Source organism: Bufo gargarizans, chromosome 5, assembly GCF_014858855.1.
Source record: "Bufo gargarizans isolate SCDJY-AF-19 chromosome 5, ASM1485885v1, whole genome shotgun sequence".
NCBI classification, from domain to species: domain Eukaryota; kingdom Metazoa; phylum Chordata; class Amphibia; order Anura; family Bufonidae; genus Bufo; species Bufo gargarizans.
In genome coordinates this window covers 320,857,428-320,875,484 of record NC_058084.1, presented here as the reverse complement: position 1 = coordinate 320,875,484, position 18,057 = coordinate 320,857,428, and positions in this window count along the sequence as shown.

Below are 18,057 nucleotides of genomic sequence, written 5' to 3'. Positions count from 1 at the left end.
AAACAAAAAAAACTGCATATGCACACAACCACTTGCCCTCTGAGACATTCGGTCCTTAAGCAGGCCATATGTCCTGGAGCGGCATTGATCGTTACCCTCATCTTACATTTTCTACCTCTTGGGCTAATAGTTGTCATGGAACCATGAACCAGACGTACAACAAGAGATAAGTGGAAATAAGAAGGCTTTATTGAAAATCAAGCTGTAAGCAAAAGTCCAAACGGATGGCTAAACCGAAGCAGGGTCTTGCGTAGACAGAGGTCAGGAACCAGAAGGGTAGTCAGACGAAGCCTGGATCAGGAACCAGCAGGGTAGTCAGACGAAGCCTGGATCAGGAACCAGCAGGGTAGTCAGACGAAGCCAGGATCAGGAACCAACGGGGTAGTCAGACGAGGCCAGGATCAGGAACCAGAAGCAGCAGCAGTCTTAGAAGCATGTGAACACAGGAGGACCAAGCAAGGAACTGAAGCCACAGACCTCCTATATATATGAGCTAGGCATCCAGCTCCTCCCAGTGGGAAGGAGAAGCCGCAGGGTGGGAGGCTACAAGAAACCCAGAAACCAAGATGGCCGCCAGCACATGTCAACGAAGGAGAACAGTAAGAAGGTAAGACCATGACAGTACCTCCCCCTCAAGGGCCCCTCCTCCGCGGAGTAAGGAACGGTTTCTGAGGGAAGCGTGCGTGGAAGGCTCGGAGCAAAGCAGGAGCATGGACATCTGCGGAGGGAACCCAGGAACGCTCCTCTGGACCATAACCACGCCAATGGACCAAAAACTGCAACCGACCGCGGACCAGGCGTGAGTCCAGGATATTGCTCACCTCATATTCCTCACGATTGCCCACTTGGACCGGACGGGGCCGAGGAACCGAGGAAGTGAAACGATTACACACCAATGGCTTCAACAGGGAGACATGAAACACGTTGGAGATCCGCATGCCAGGAGGAAGCGCAAGGGCATAGGCTACCGGGTTTACCCTGCGAAGCACTCGGAAGGGACCAACAAAGCGAGGCGCCAGCTTAGGAGTGGGCACTCGAAGGTTGAGGTTGCGGGTGGACAACCATACACGGTCTCCGACCTGGTAGGAAGGAGCGGGTGCTCGTCTGCGATCAGCCTGGAGTCTCTGGCGCTGCGCAGAGACCTCAAGGGACCTCTGGATCTGTACCCAAGAAGCACGTAGGACGGAAAGGTGATCCTCCACAGCCGGAATATCCTGGGGAGAGAATACCTCCGGTAACACGGCAGGTTGGAACCCATAATTGGCCATGAAGGGAGACGTCCCAGAGGAAGAGTTCACCGCCGTGTTCCTGGCAAACTCAGCCCAAGGCAGGAGGTCAACCCAATTGTCTTGGTGATCGGAGACATAGCAACGAAGGAATTGCTCCAAGGCCTGATTGGATCGTTCTGCGGCCCCATTGGACTGAGGGTGGTAGGCCGAGGAGAAAGAGAGATGAATCCCCAACTGGGAGCAAAAGGCGCGCCAGAACCTGGACACAAACTGACTCCCCCGATCCGACACAATCTCCTTGGGCAAACCGTGCAACCGGAAGACCTCCCTGGCAAAAATCGTGGCCAACTCTTGTGCAGAGGGTAACTTCTTGAGAGGAACACAGTGGCACATTTTGGAAAACCGATCCACAATCATGAGAATGACCGTATGGCCTCGGGATGCAGGGAGGTCCACAATGAAATCCATCCCCAGGTGTGACCATGGGCGCTCCCCGGTGGCTATGGGTTGCAAAAGGCCCAACGGAAGGTGCCGAGGGGACTTACTCTGGGCACAAACGGAGCATGCCGCTACATATGCGGCGATGTCGGAACGTAGAGAAGGCCACCAGAACAGACGTGAAACAGCCCAGGACAGCTGATTCTTTCCAGGATGCCCCGCGGCCTTGGAGTTATGGTAGGTTCGCAACAACCGAGTGCGCAACTCCTCAGGCACAAAACACCTGCCGTTGGGTCTCCCAGAGGGAGCACCAGATTGAGCCGCCAAAATCTGCTCACCCAGGGGAGAGGTCAGGCTGGTGCGAATGGCGGCCAGGATCTGATTCGGAGGTATGACCGAAGTCGGAATCGACTCCTCCCCGGACAGCTCGGAGTACTGCCGTGATAAGGCATCTGCTCGGATGTTCTTGGAACCGGGTAGGTAGGAGACCACGTAATTAAAACGTGACAAGAACAGAGCCCATCTGGCCTGACGTGGTGTCAATCTCTTGGCCTCAGAAAGGTAGGTCAGATTCTTGTGGTCCATCAGGATGAGAACCGGAACCACCGAACCCTCGAGCAAGTGCCTCCATTCTTTAAAGGCCTGCACGATGGCCAATAACTCCCTGTCACCAATCTGATAGTTGCACTCCGCGGAAGACAGTTTCCGGGAGTAAAACCCACAAGGAAGCAGAGGACCCTCTGGTGTTCTACGCTGAAACAGAAGGGCGCCTACTCCCGTCTCAGACGCGTCCACCTCGAGGACAAAGGGCAACCCAGGGTTGGGATGCGACAGAATCGGAGCCGACACAAAGGCGGACTTTAGAGCCTCAAAAGCTCGGATGGCCTCGAGCGGCCAGACCTGGAAATTACTGCCCTTCCTGGTCAGATCCGTGAGAGGCTTGGCTAGCATGGAAAAGTCCCTGATGAACTTCCGATAATAATTGGCGAAGCCCAAAAAGCGCTGCAGGGCACGGAGACCACTGGGCTGGGGCCACTGTAAGACAGCCGAAACCTTCTCAGGATCCATGGAGAACCCCTCAGCGGAAATGATGTAACCTAAGAAGGTTACCTAGGATCGGTGAAATTCGCATTTCTCAAGCTTACCGAACAGCCTGTTCTCTCGTAACCGTTGCAACACTCGTCTGACATCCATAATGTGGGCCTCCATGGATTCAGAATATACCAAGATGTCATCCAAATAGACCACCACACACTGCTGCAACAGGTCACGGAAAACATCGTTGATGAATTCCTGGAAGACTGCGGGCGCATTGCACAACCCAAAGGGCATAACCAAGGATTCATAATGACCGGTCCTGGTGTTAAACTCGGTCTTCCACTCATCGCCCGCCTTGATCCTTACCAGGTTATATGCCGCCCTCAGGTCGAGTTTGGTAAAGACCGTGGCCCCTTTGAGGCGATCGAACAGCTCGGAAATCAAGGGTATCGGGTAAGCGTTCTTGATCGTGATGCGATTGAGACCCCTGTAATCGATGCAAGGCCTCACCTCACCGCCCTTATTTTTCACAAAGAAAAATCCAGCCCCTGCCGGGGACGAGGATTTGCGAATGTGTCCGCGTGAAAGCGCCTCCCTCACGTACTCCTCCATGGCCTCATTCTCCGCTACCGACAGTGGATAGACTTTGCCACGAGGAGGAACGGCACCAGATTGTAACTCTATGGCACAATCGTATGGGCGGTGCGGAGGTAGGGCAACCGCGCGCACCTTATCGAATACATCCCGGTACTCTTCGTATTCAGGAGGCAACAGAGAGTCCGAGGAAGTACACAGCAACTTGACAGGCCCATGGATGCAACTAGCCCCACACTGCGGTGACCACGAGAGGATCTCGGCCAATCTCCAATCGAAAGTCGGATTATGCTTCTGGAGCCAGGGGTACCCCAAGACCACCGAGTAGTGTGGAGACGAAATCACCTGGAGACAGACTGACTCTCTGTGAACGGCACCAATGGCTATCCCCACTGGAAGGGTCTCATGAGTCACGTGTGGCGGCAGAAGGGGTCTGCCGTCTATCGCCTCAAGAGCCAGTGGGGAACCTCGAGGCTGCAGAGGAATGGAATTGGCGGCAGCGAACACACTATCAATGAACAAACCACCAGCACCAGAGTCCACCAACGCCTGGGTCGTCACCGAGCCCCCGACCCAGGAGAGGACAACAGTGATCAGTGGTTTGTCAACACGGGAAACCGGGGACGAGGAGACTCCACCCAAGATCTGCCCCCGACAGGATCTCAGGTGCGAGCGTTTCCCGGACGGTTCGGACATGCCAACCGAAAATGCCCACCGAGACCACAGTACATGCATCGGCCCTCGCGTCTCCGGAGTACCCTCTCCCCCTCGGACAGGCGAGCAAACCCCAGCTGCATGGGTTCACCCCCAGACAAGTCATCCCCAGGAGGCGTGGGAGGAGAGGGAGGCACGGGTGGGACAGCAAACGTAGGCGCCAATCTGTTAGAAGACCTCCGCAGGCTCTCCTTAAAGGAAGGTCTCTCCCTGAGTCTGGTGTCAATCAAAATCAGGAAAGAAATAAGAGACTCGAGCTCCACTGGTAGGTCCTTAGCTGCAACCTCATCCTTCAAGGCATCCGAGAGACCATGAGAGAAAGCAGCGACCAGAGCCTCATTATTCCAGCCCACCTCTGCTGCCAGGGTACAAAACTCAATGGCGTATTCAGCTACGGATCGTGAACCCTGTCTGATGGACATAAGGAGCTTCGCAGCAGAGGCAGCACGAGCCGGCACATCGAATACCTTCCGAAGAGAAGCAACAAAACCGGAAAACTCGGCAACCACCGGATTGTTGTTCTCCCATAAAGGGCTGGCCCAGGCCAAGGCCTTGTCCGAGAGCAGCGAGATCAAGAAGCCCACCTTTGATCTCTCAGTAGGAAAGGCATGTGGCAGCAACTCGAAATAAATGCCCACCTGGTTAAGGAAACCTCGGCACTGAGTTGGCTCTCCCCCAAAGCGCTGTGGAAGGGGGGCAGAACCGGTCATACCCCGAGACACCGCAGGCGCAGCAACAGGTGTCGGGGTAGACTCTGGCGCAACAACCGGAGCGGCAGTAGGAGCGGGCCCAGGAGCGACAACCGACCCATCGGCAACGGAAGCAAAATGAGCCGTGCGTTCAAGCAGGGTTTGCAACGCCACAGCGAACCGACCCAACAGGTGATCCTGCTGATCAAGTCTGGCAACCAGCGTAGGTAGCGAGGATGGCCCTGTACCGTCAGAATTCATGGCTTGGTCCTAATGTCATGGAACCATGAACCAGACGTACAACAAGAGATAAGTGGAAATAAGAAGGCTTTATTGAAAATCAAGCTGTAAGCAAAAGTCCAAACGGATGGCTAAACCGAAGCAGGGTCTTGCGTAGACAGAGGTCAGGAACCAGAAGGGTAGTCAGACGAAGCCTGGATCAGGAACCAGCAGGGTAGTCAGACGAAGCCTGGATCAGGAACCAGCAGGGTAGTCAGACGAAGCCAGGATCAGGAACCAACGGGGTAGTCAGACGAGGCCAGGATCAGGAACCAGAAGCAGCAGCAGTCTTAGAAGCATGTGAACACAGGAGGACCAAGCAAGGAACTGAAGCCACAGACCTCCTATATATATGAGCTAGGCATCCAGCTCCTCCCAGTGGGAAGGAGAAGCCGCAGGGTGGGAGGCTACAAGAAACCCAGAAACCAAGATGGCCGCCAGCACATGTCAACGAAGGAGAACAGTAAGAAGGTAAGACCATGACAATAGTATATTACAAAATACTTTTTTCTACCTTCTAGATTTCATTGCTTGGAGCAGTGCGTCAGCAGAACTTGAAGAGGAGAAGAGCACGTCAGTGAAGACTGCAGTCCAGTGAGAAAGATCCTAACAAAGGGTGAGTACGGCTGGTCAGTGCTGTGGACCCGAGTGTCTCCTTCTCAGCCTCTACATCTTAGTAAAATTAGAGGAGGAGAAGGATGGACTTTCGTGGCATCCGGCACTGGCCGCCAAGCTACACCGAGTGGGAAAGTTGTGAGAAAAGATGATCCAGAATTGTTTGTTGTGGAATGCAGTGTAATTAATAAAATACACATGTCAGGTGTGGTGATGGGTCCTATTTCACTAAGGGTTACAGGAAAAGAAGAGAGGGAAATGTAAAGTTCGGCAAAGGCAGGTTTAAGAATTTGACAGGGCCCCAACAACAGTATTTACAGTATTATACAATGACACTACATGACAGACAGTGTGTATATATATATATATATATATATATATTAGGAAAAGGATGGCGTGGCCAAAGGATTGGGGTTTACACAAGAGGAGGGAGTTGCGAAGCGTGGGGAGGGGGGGCCCATACAAAAATTTGCTGTGGGGCTCAGTCACTTCTAGCTACGCCCCTGACTAATACTATACTATAAATTAGAGATGCTTGGCAAATACATTTTGCACTAATTTATAAGTATAGCATTAGCAATTATTATGCATTTTTGTACTTTACATGCATGTTTTGCTTTACAGTGTTGTTTTCAGCCATAGCAACATGCCCCTGCCCATTGGGAGTTGCTGACTGACCCCCTTTTTCTTTGCCGTTTGTACAGGAGGTGTGGCTGACACCTCAGTCGTGCACTCCTGACCAGCCCGCCTGCCCCATAGGCTGATTTTAATTAGTGTGAGTATATAGCTTAGCCTGCTCTCCCTCATTCACTGGAAGCCATTTGGCACTGGTAGAAGTATAGTTGTGAACTCTTATTGCATTCTTTGGTGGCCATTTGGCACCAGGAGAGGTGTGGAGTGGGTACGGCATGCATGTTGGTACCTGCATTCCTTGGATATAATGGAGGCCATTTTGGCACCAAAGATGACAGAAATTAAAGCAGGTCCAGCATGCATGTGGAGCTGAATTGTATGGTAGCCGTCATGGCACATAACAGGTAGAATTTAGTGTTAGGAACCCGTCTTACAGAGATCGACTTGACATGTGGAAGACGGGCTCAAATAATTTTGTAAAAAATGTATTTGCCAAGCATCTCTATAGATGCTTGTATAGCACTAGCAATTATTATGCATTTTTGTACTTTATTTGGTTTGCAGAGAGCTGTTGCATTGCATGTTTTGTTTTCAGCCATAGCAACATGCCCCTGCACATTGGGATGTGCTGACTGACCCCCCTTTTTGTTTTTGCCTTTGTACATAAGTCTATTTTAGACTCTATTTTTTTTATATGTTTCTGTGTAGATTTGAACTCACAACCATCTACATTAACAACTGGGCTATAGAGCCCAATGCTAAGTCATTTCTGAAAAACCTCATAGAAGTTTCTATTGCATAATACAAGAAGAACTTCTATGAGATTTTTAATACAAGAAAAACTTCTATGAGATTTTCAGCAATAACTTAGCATTGAGCTCTATAGCCCATTGGTTAAGGTTCCTGCCTTTAATGTAGAAGGTTATGAGTTTGAATCCCCACAAAAACATTTTAACGATAGATGCTAAATAAAACTTAAATACACAGGGTGTGCTCAACAGTAAAACGTTTGATTTTATTGAGAAAAAAATATAGCAAAGCGTAAGAAATGATCAAATAACACCCGTATTAACCTACACCAACCGTTTTAACTTGTGATACCAGTACTTTTTGTTGGGAAAGGTGGCAACCATAACATCACCTCCGCTCAGGACGTTTATAGGCCTGCTCACTGCAGCAAGCTAAAGCCTCATCAGGACTTTCTTCGTAAAAAAATATATTTTTCTTTTCATCGCGATATTCTGACCCTCATAACTTTTTTATGGTTATGTCTACAGAGATCTGTGGGGGCTCATTTTTTTCGGGACGATCTGTCATTTTTGACAATACATTTTTGACTTGATCACTTTTTATTAAATTTTCTTAGGAAATAAAGTAATGAAAAAAATGTGACTCGGCCCTTTTAAAAACAAAAAATTCTGTTATGCCATTCACCATATGGGCTAACTTTTTTAAATATTTTAATAGTATGGGCGTTTTCGCATGCGGCAATGCCCATAATGCTATTTTTTGCTTGTTTGTTTCCTTTTATTTTGGGGAATAGGGTGATTTAAATTTTTTCTTTTTTTTTTATATTTAAAAACTTTTTTTTTTTTTTTTTACTTTTTGTTAAGTTCCCCAAGTGGACCATAACTTACAATCATGAGATGTAAATTGCTCCATTAGTCTGTATAGAAATCACTATATCACAGTTCAGTGCTGCCATCTAATGGCCTGAACTGGGATATGCAAACAATGAGCCTCGAAGCCTAGTACAGGCTGTGGCTTATTTATAGAACAGGGTGCTTTCCCCAATCTCCGCTAGGGGAAAGCGCGCCTAAAGAGGAATCCCACGCTTCCGGTTTTTAAAACTCTCAGATGCCGTGAGTGAGGGGAACTCATTGCTGTGAGCGGAGGGGGCATGTGGCGTATTCTGGGGCCATGAGGGTGAAGAACTGTTTGAGGAGCATTATGGGGTGTAAATCTGTGAGGGAGGGCCGGAATCGACAGAATGTAACTGTGTTGTTAGTACATCATTACAAGATGTGGGGCTCCACTTTTGATTTTGCCCAGGGCCAGATTTTGTTTAAACCCGGCCCTGCCTATATGGTAATTTTTCTCCACAGTGCTGGCAGACAAAACCACTTCCATGTACAAGATCTGCAGGATTCAAATAAGCAGTGGGTGTTCAAACGCTACCATAGGCACCATGGCTCCTTTGCAGCACATGAAACAGAATCGCCAGATGAAGTGGGAAAAAAGAAGTGGCCAGCAATTGGAACAAAACTGTGCTCCTTCTCCCGGTTTCAATTGCAGCTGCCAGACTGCATCTACAAGCAGTACACTGTCCTTATTAGGTCATCATCAGTTACTGCTTCTTCTGCTTAGACTACTCCTCCGCTCCGTCCTGAGTTATCCATAATAGAATGTGTGACCAGAAAATGAATGCGCCCAGCAATCTGACGGTGTGCAAGCTAGTGTGCGCTCAGCATCAAGGGAAAATGAAAATACATAGCTGTAATTATTTCTCCAAAAAAGCCATCCCTGCCTGCATCCCTCATAAATGTTCATGATACATTTTCAGTTTTAGTGGCTAATTGCAATTGTCACTGGGTTGCAAGGTGCACACAACCATGGACCCCTGGAACAGCTATAACGAGCAGGAATAGTACAGGTCCTTCTCAAAAAATTAGCATATTGTGATAAAGTTCATTATTTTCTGTAATGTACTGATAAACATTAGACTTTCATATATTTTAGATTCATTACACAAGCCTTTTATTGTTTTAATATTGATGATTTTGGCATACAGCTCATGAAAACCCAAATTTCCTGTCTCAAAAAATTAGCATATTTCATCCGACCAATAAAAGAAAAGTGTTTTTAATACAAAAAAAGTCAACCTTCAAATAATGATGTTCAGTTATGCACTCAATACTTGGTCGGGAATCCTTTTGCAGAAATGACTGCTTCAATGCGGCGTGGCATGGAGGCAATCAGCCTGCGGCACTGCTGAGGTGTTATGGAGGCCCAGGATGCTTCCCTAGCGGCCTTAAGCTCATCCAGAGTGTTGGGTCTTGCGTCTCTCAACTTTCTCTTCCCAATATCCCACAGATTCTCTATGGGGTTCAGGTCAGGAGAGTTGGCAGGCCAATTGAGCACAGTAATACCATGGTCAGTAAACCATTTACCAGTGGTTTTGGCACTGTGAGCAGGTGCCAGGTCGTGCTGAAAAATGAAATCTTCATCTCCATAAAGCTTTTCAGCAGATGGAAGCATGAAGTGCTCCAAAATCTCCTGATAGCTAGCTGCATTGACCCTGCCCTTGATAAAACACAGTGGACCAACACCAGCAGCTGACATGGCACCCCAGACCATCACTGACTGTGGGTACTTGACACTGGACTTCAGGCATTTTGGCATTTCCCTCTCCTCAGTCTTCCTCCAGACTCTGGCACCTTGATTTCCGAATGACATGCAACAGTCCAGTGCTGCTTCTCTGTAGCCCAGGTCAGGCGCTTCTGCCGCTGTTTCTGGTTCAAAAGTGGCTTGACCTGGGGAATGCGGCACCTGTAGCCCATTTCCTGCACACGCCTGTACACGGTGGCTCTGGATGTTTCTACTCCAGACTCAGTCCACTGCTTCTGCAGGTCCCCCAAGGTCTGGAATCTGTCCTTCTCCACAATCTTCCTCAGGGTCCGGTCACCTCTTCTCGTTGTGCAGCGTTTTCTGCCACACTTTTTCCTTCCCACAGACTTCCCACTGAGGTGCCTTGATACAGCACTCTGGAAACAGCCTATTCGTTCAGAAATTTCTTTCTGTGTCTTACCCTCTTGCTTGAGGGTGTCAATGATGGCCTTCTGGACAGCAGTCAGGTCGGCAGTCTTACCCATGATTGCGGTTTTGAGTAATGAACCAGGCTGGGAGTTTTTAAAAAGCCTCAGGAATCTTTTGCAGGTGTTTAGAGTTAATTAGTTGATTCAGATGATTAGGTTAATAGCTCGTTTAGAGAACCTTTTCATGATATGCTAATTTTTAGAGATAGGAATTTTGGGTTTTCATGAGCTGTATGCCAAAATCATCAATATTAAAACAATAAAAGGCTTGAACTACTTCAGTTGGTGTGTAATGAATCTAAAATATATGAAAGTCTAATGTTTATCAGTACATTACAGAAAATAATGAACTTTATCACAATATGCTAATTTTTTGAGAAGGACCTGTATATGTCTTTCACAGAACACTGTGTCAATGTTTTGCATAGCAGTGGCAATGCGCACCACAGTAACATGGCTAGGACCTTTTGACACCTCCATGTTTGTTTTGATCTGGTTCCCACACCAGAAGTTTATCTAACACCTACACGTCCCTCTCAATAGATATTTTCCTGTCCTGAACAGAAGCAGGGCAGAGCACTATTTCCACTCACCCTCGCTCCTATTATATGTGTAAACTGAAGCGTTGCCATGCTGTTTTAGAAGTGACGAGCCTGGAAGAGAGAAGCCCCACAGCAGATTAGCTAACGCGCTAACATGCATCAAGCAGTTTCCCCACCAACTGCAACTGAGCAAGGTGGTCAGCAACAATGGCAGGAACATCATGGCTGCATTGCACTTGGGGGGAAATAACATGTGATAAATTTTGTGGTGCAACACTTTTTGAAAAATGAGGGTGGCTTACAGTAGGTGCTGCCTTTACACCCCTTCGCATCTGCAATGTTCCAACTAGCTGGAATTGTAATTTTCATATGCTGGAGCGTCTGTACATCATGCACCAGACCACCACAGCAGGGAGAATGTGTTATTTTCAGGTAAGGCACTGGCAGGGATGCGTGTCGCATACTCAGGTCCTTCAAAGAGGCCACAAAATGTGTCAGTGAGGACAGTACCGATTCTAGCCTTTCTGCTGCCTGAGTCAAAAATTGAAATGGTGCCAAATCTTCAATCCAAACCCTTCACCCCGAGCCCAACTGTTACCTATCCCAGTCATCTATCCCAGGCACTAATTGTGGAGATAGTTAAGACACTAACAGAACCTGACCAGTAAAATGCACCAGCAGTAATGCTCAGCAAACAGAAAATAAACAGACTCCATTAAAAAAAAACTAAAAATAAATAAATCTTAATGCAGTCAGCAATTAAACGCAGGACTATGTATTTGTATAGATTTAGGAGTGCAACAATTCTGGATACTCAGAACTATATTCAGCAACAAAACAGCAACCAATCAAGAACTTCACCCTAAATAAACCAGGTTGAGCAAGACGGTAAGACAGGCGTACCCATTAGTGATGAGCGGCAGAGAACATATTCGAATTTGCGATATTTCACGAATATTTCGTAGAATATTCTTCAAATATTAGCAAATTCAAATATTCGTTAGGAGTAGTGTTGATTGCGAATTTTCGTAAAGAGAGTCAATAAGATCGTGAAAACTCAGATCCGATGGTATATTCTAACCCCCAGGCATTCCCATGGTGACGGGGACGCTTGTTGGGGAGGAGTATGCCAAAGTGGAACAACTGTTCAAATTTTTTTTTTAAATTAAGAATATTCTAAAATACGAATATATTTGTTTTTTAGAATACTCGTAATATTCTAAAACAAGAATATATAGCAATATAGCGAATATAAAAAAAAAACTAATGTAGAACAATTTAACTAATATAGTGCTATAATCTTTTTTTTTATAGTTCACATTTTTTTCCAATCTGAACTTCAGATGAGAAAAAAATTACAACTATTAGACAAAGAAGATTATAGCACTACATTAGCTAAATTGCTCTATATTAGTTATTTTACTCCGAATATTCGCTTTATTGCTATATATTTGTTTTTAAGAATATTCGTAATATTCTAAAACAAGAATATATAACAATATAGCAAATAGCAAAATTCACATTAAGAAAATTCTCATTACAAAAATTTGTATTACGAAAATTCGCAATCAACACTACTCCTAAAGTCAAAGATATTGCAGCCTTCTCATTGGCCCACAAGCTAGAAGCAGGGAGGGATCATGTGTACTGATTAAAAAAAATATATATATATTTGCTATATTGCTATATATTCTTATTTTAGAATATTACGAATAATCTAAAAAACTAATATATAGCACTATATCGAATGTATTCGTTTTTTAGAATATTCTTTTTTTCCATCTGAAGTCATGATCCCTCCCTGATTCTAGCTTGTGGGCCAATGAGAAGGGTGCAATATCTTTGACTTTAGGAGTAGTGTTGATTGCGAATTTTCATAATGAGAATTTTCGTAATGGAAATTTTTGTAATATTATAATTTGCTATATTGCTATATTTGCTATATATTCTTGTTTTAGAATTTTACAAATATTCTAAAAAACTAATATATAAAATATAGCGAATATTCTAAAAAAAAACAAATATAGAGCAATTTAGCTAATATAGTGCTATAATCTTCTTTGTCTAATAGTTCAGATTGGAAAAAAATTGCAACTATAAAAAAAAAGATTATAGCACTATAGTAGCTAAATTGTTCTACATTAGTTTTTTTAGAATATTCGCTATATTGCTATATATTCTTGTTTCAGAATATCACGAATATTCTAAAAAACTAATATATTAGTTTTTAGAATATTTGTCTTTTTTTTAAATCTGTACAGTTGTTCCACTTTGGCATACTCCTCCCTGACAAGCGTCCCCGTCACCATGGCAACGCATGGGGGTTAGAATATACCATTGGATCAGAGTTTTCACGATCTCTTTGATTCTCATTACAACACTACTCCTAAAGACAAAGATATTGCAACCTTCTCATTGGCCCACAAGCTAGAAGCAGGGATGGATCATGTGTACTGATTAAAAAAAAAATCTTGAATATTCGAAATTACGAATATTTACAACTATATTCTAAATATTCGCGCATTCTTGAAATGCCGATATTCACAATAAAAATTTGCGATTCGAATATTCGTGATCAGCACTATTATACACTCCACAAAAGGCTTTAGAACATATAACTGCACCGCTGAACGGCAAATATGTTTCTTTTTTCCACTTATACACTCCACAAAAGGGCTTTAGAACATATAACTGCACCGCTGAATGGCAAATAGGCCCTTATTTTTTTCCCTCTTATACACGACACAAAAGGCTTTAGAACATATAACTGCACCGCTGAACGGCAAATTTATATTTTCTTTTTTCCACTTATACACTCCACAAAAGGCTTTACAACATATACCTGCACCGTTGAATGGCAAATATATTTTTCTTTTGCACTAATACACGACAAAAAGGGCTTTAGAACATATAACTGCACCGCTGAACGGCAAATAGGCCCTTATTTTTTCCACTTATACCCGACACAAAAGGCTATAGAATAAATAACTGCACCGCTTAACGGCAAATATATTTGTCTTTTTTCCACTTATACATTCCACAGAAGGCTTTAGAACATATAACTGCACCGCTGAACAGCAAATATATTTTTCTTTTGCCACTAATACACAACAAAAAGGGCTTTAGAATATATAACTGCACTGCTGAACGGTAGTGATGAGCGAGCATGCTCGGCCGAATACATGTTCGGCTCGAGCATCGCTATGCTCAGCACATGGCGGTACTTGGCTGACTACCACATGTGCTCGAGCGCCATGCTCGAGTCTCCTTCCCGCACGTTTCAGCTAATAAACGTGCAGGTAAGTACTGCCATTACTGTACCAGGGTCACCAGCAGGCCATCATTAATAATTTTTCAAGGCTGTGTATGATGCCTCCTTTATGTGTAACAAAGGGTGTTTTGGAGTGTTGGTTCCTTGTAATTTTTGGCAGCTCTTTCACTTAGTGCTTAGGCTTTATGAGTTTAGAAGTCCTACTACCTGAACAATTGTACCACAATGTGAATGAGGCCTTCCTTTATGTGATATACAGGCTGTTTCGGAGTGCCTCTTGCTTGTAATTTTTCTGCAGCACTTGCACTTTATATACAATTGAATATACAGGAAAGAATGTTTCTGAACTATTTTAAATGTTAAATTTATTTTTTGGGGGGTTTTGTGCGTATTTTTGTCAGTCTGTAAAAGTGATGTACAACTCGGACAATATGGTTCCCAGCAGTGACCTGGGAGTCCAAGATGCATCCAGACATCGTCCCCATGGTGTTTCCGACCCATTTCGTGGGGTGTTTCTGTCACTTTTTTACATTTTCCAATGGATCAGGCACCCTCCCCTCTTCAGAGCAGGGGGTGCCTGGTTGTCTCCTATTGGCTTCCATTATACTCGATGCTCGGCCAAGCACACGAATATAGCAATGTGTTTGGGCCGAACACCCAAATACTTTGGTGCTCAATCATCACTACTGAACAGCAAATATATTTTTCTTTTGCCACTGATACACGACAAAAAGGACTTTAGAACATATAACTGCACCGATGAACGGCAAATACATTTTTTTTGTGCCACTAATACACGCCAAAAAGGGCTGCAATTTTCGCACTTCCCCACGCAGCAGCTAATAAGCCCTTTTTTCCCACTAATACAAGCCAAAAATGCTTTAGAACATATAACTGCACCGCACAAGGGCAAATAAGATGTAGAAATATTTATTTGTAATAAACCCTGTTAATGGCTATATCAAACAACACTTGTACCCCAATAACAAGAACGGTTTGCTGGAATTACAGAGCTGTATAATAGCAATTTGGATCCCAAGTCAGTGCAGCAAGGTGTAATAAGATTGTTCCTATTACCCAGGCTGTAACCTCCACTACTGAACCCTGTTCAACATAAATGCTGTGGAATGATTCCTCCCTATGCTTTCCCTACACCTTGAATAATCTTTAAAAGTTTTTCTTTAAAAGAAGAAAAACTGCTACAAGAGGAAATAGTTTTAAATTAGAGGGGCAAAGGTTTAAAAGTAATATCAGGAAGTATTACTTTACTGAGAGAGTAGTGGATGCATGGAATAGCCTTCCTGCAGAAGTGGTAGCTGCAAATACAGGGAAGGAGTTTAAGCATGCATGGGATAGGCATAAGGCCATCCTTCATATAAGATAGGGCCATGGGCTATCCATAGTATTTAGTATATTGGGCAGACTAGATGGGCCAAATGGTTCTTATCTGCCGACACATTCTATGTTTCCGCCACAACCAACTTGTAAATAGTTTTTTTAGCACAATTAAGTCTTTCCTAGCGCTGTCCCTAGCGCCTGCTGACGTCTTTCCCGGCACTAAGTACACTAGAAAATGCCAGAATCCAAGATGGCTAAGGCTTTTTATAGGGCTGTGACATTGCAGGGCTGGCTGCTAATTGGCTGCATGCATGGCATTATGGGTGATCCCGCGTTCCCAGAGTTTCTTGCTCCATGTCCTCACACGTGCAGCAGCCATTTTAGGAAAAAATGCAATTCGTTAAGCGCACCGCCATTCCAAACTTACCATTGTGCCGATCAATATATGGTACATTGTTACCACGAAGCGTTGGGAAATTCTAATTCGGTGCGAATCGAATTTTTCCTGAAATTCGGATCGAATTCCACTTCGTCAACTTCTATTCGCTCATCTCTAGTTATCACCCATTGCATACGTCTGTTTCTTATATATCAGATATTATTCAATAGTCCAAATAAAATATATGCTGGAAATTTTGAATTTTGTTCTTCTGTTGCGGTTTCTATGCGTTTTTTTCTTTGATCATGTGCTTTTTTGAGGAAACCTTATTTGTGTTATTGTTAAACATCCTGTCAACTCATAATTGGAAAATATGATTGCATCTGTCCATATTTCAGAAAAAACTATAAACATACTGTGGGGATGTGCTCGTGGTAGGCTACGGTAGCGGCGGCAGTATTGAGGCAATCATAGACAGTCTTTGTGATACACTGTGACTTTATTCACACCAACGGCATAACAGGCAATGTGCAGACCACACAGGTGCATATCCACATAGTGCATAGAACGAAAGTCCTTCCATAGAAAATAAACAGCAGGTTTGAGTCACCTTGTTTTGGACAGACCACAGCAGTTCTGCAGGCTTCTAGGCTATCTGCCTTTGTCTCCCTCAGGCCAGAGCCCCTTCGGCTCGTAGCACCACAGGTCCCAGGGCTATCCTTCAATGTGTGCTGCGCCCAGACTCTCCTTCACCAGCACTCACTCTGTCTCTGGAAATCTCCAGCACAGCAAGACACACCCCACCCCCATCATCCGCAGGCTGGGTTCTTAAAGGCCCAGCTCCACCAAAAAACCTGGGCTGGCCGTGGGGAACAGGCACCCCCCCACTCTTTACCTGTTCCCAGTAAGAACCGGCCCGGACACGCTGCGCCAGCAGCATTCGCCGCTGTAACCGCAATGATCCGGTTCTTACTCCACCGAGGCCAGGACCTCTGGTGGCACGTATCGTCCATCCATTATTATTCCGGGGACTCTCCTACAATACAAACATATAAATCTATTGTATCCCCTCCAATCATACAGACAATATTGAAGGTAACTTATTAATCAAAAAATCAACTTTTTATAATGAAGAAAGGGGGAGAAAAAAATATTAAAAAAAATATTAAAAAAATATATCTACAGAAATTATTGATATATACTCTTCTTAAATAGACGTTTTAAGATACCTTTGGAGTGGTGGCTTCCCTGAAGTACTAAGGGGGATAAGCCCACCCCCGAGGTCATATCAAGGTGCTAATAAAACAGCTAGACACTCGATGACCCATCAGTTAGGAACTCAATGTTCCGTCAGTTGGGAACCCAAACAGCTCCATATCTGCATTCAAACCTCGTGGTGTAAGTGTATCAAAATAAAAACATATTCGCAACATGATTGCCGCCTCTCCAATGTTGTTGAATAATTTCTATTGCAGTAAAAAAAATTAACCTTCTAGGGTTTTATTGCGACAATCTTTAAAGTGTTTGGACACTGTATGTTTCTCAAAACCATACCGAATATTAGTTACGTGTTCTGATATTCTATTTTTTAGTGTGCATTTTGTCCTACCTATACTTTGTTTGTTACAGGGACATTGAATCATGTATATTATGCTGGTTTTATTGCATGTTATAAATTCCCTTATTTCCCACTTATATGTATTCTGCGTGGAACATATTATATCAGCTTTTTTAGGGCCCATAGTCACTTTACAATTCCCACCACTCCCACATCTATAAAAAAAAAAACTCATATCAATCCATTTTGGGATAGTCTTTGTTCTTATTAAGTGTCTTGCAGTTGGGGCTATTTTTAGACCTATTGAAGGCACTGTAGTGTATGCAATACTTGGACTTGTTGATAATAATGGTCCTATTGTCATATCACTAAGTAGATGGTGTCAATGCATTTTTATACTTCTTTCTAATATCTTGTGTTTAGAATTAAACGGAAGGATCAATCTGTTTCCTTTTTCTGCTTATCTGAATTTTTCAGACTAAAAAATCTTAACCTTTTCTAAGGAGGCGTGTACAATATTTTGTGGATAATCCTTACTAAGGAATTCTTTGGTCATCTGTTCTGCTTCCTCTTCAAATTTAGTGTCTAAAGTGCAGTTGCGTTTCAGTCATCGAAACTGATTAACAGGAATATTCATCAGCCATCTAGGTAGATGACAATTCGAGAACAAAATGTAGCTATTCTTTGTAAATGGTTTCTACACATCAGCTTATTATATCGCACTGAAATGAAAAGATCCAAAAACTCCACTTGCTCTGTACTAATGTACTAATGTTTGGAGTAAATTTCAGATTCCTCGTGTTATCGTTCAAATATGATAAAAATTGTTGTAGCTCCGTCCTTCCTTTATCCCATATAAACAAAATATCATCTATATATAGCGTCACTAGAGTACCAGACCCTCCCACAGCTGTGGTGTAATGAT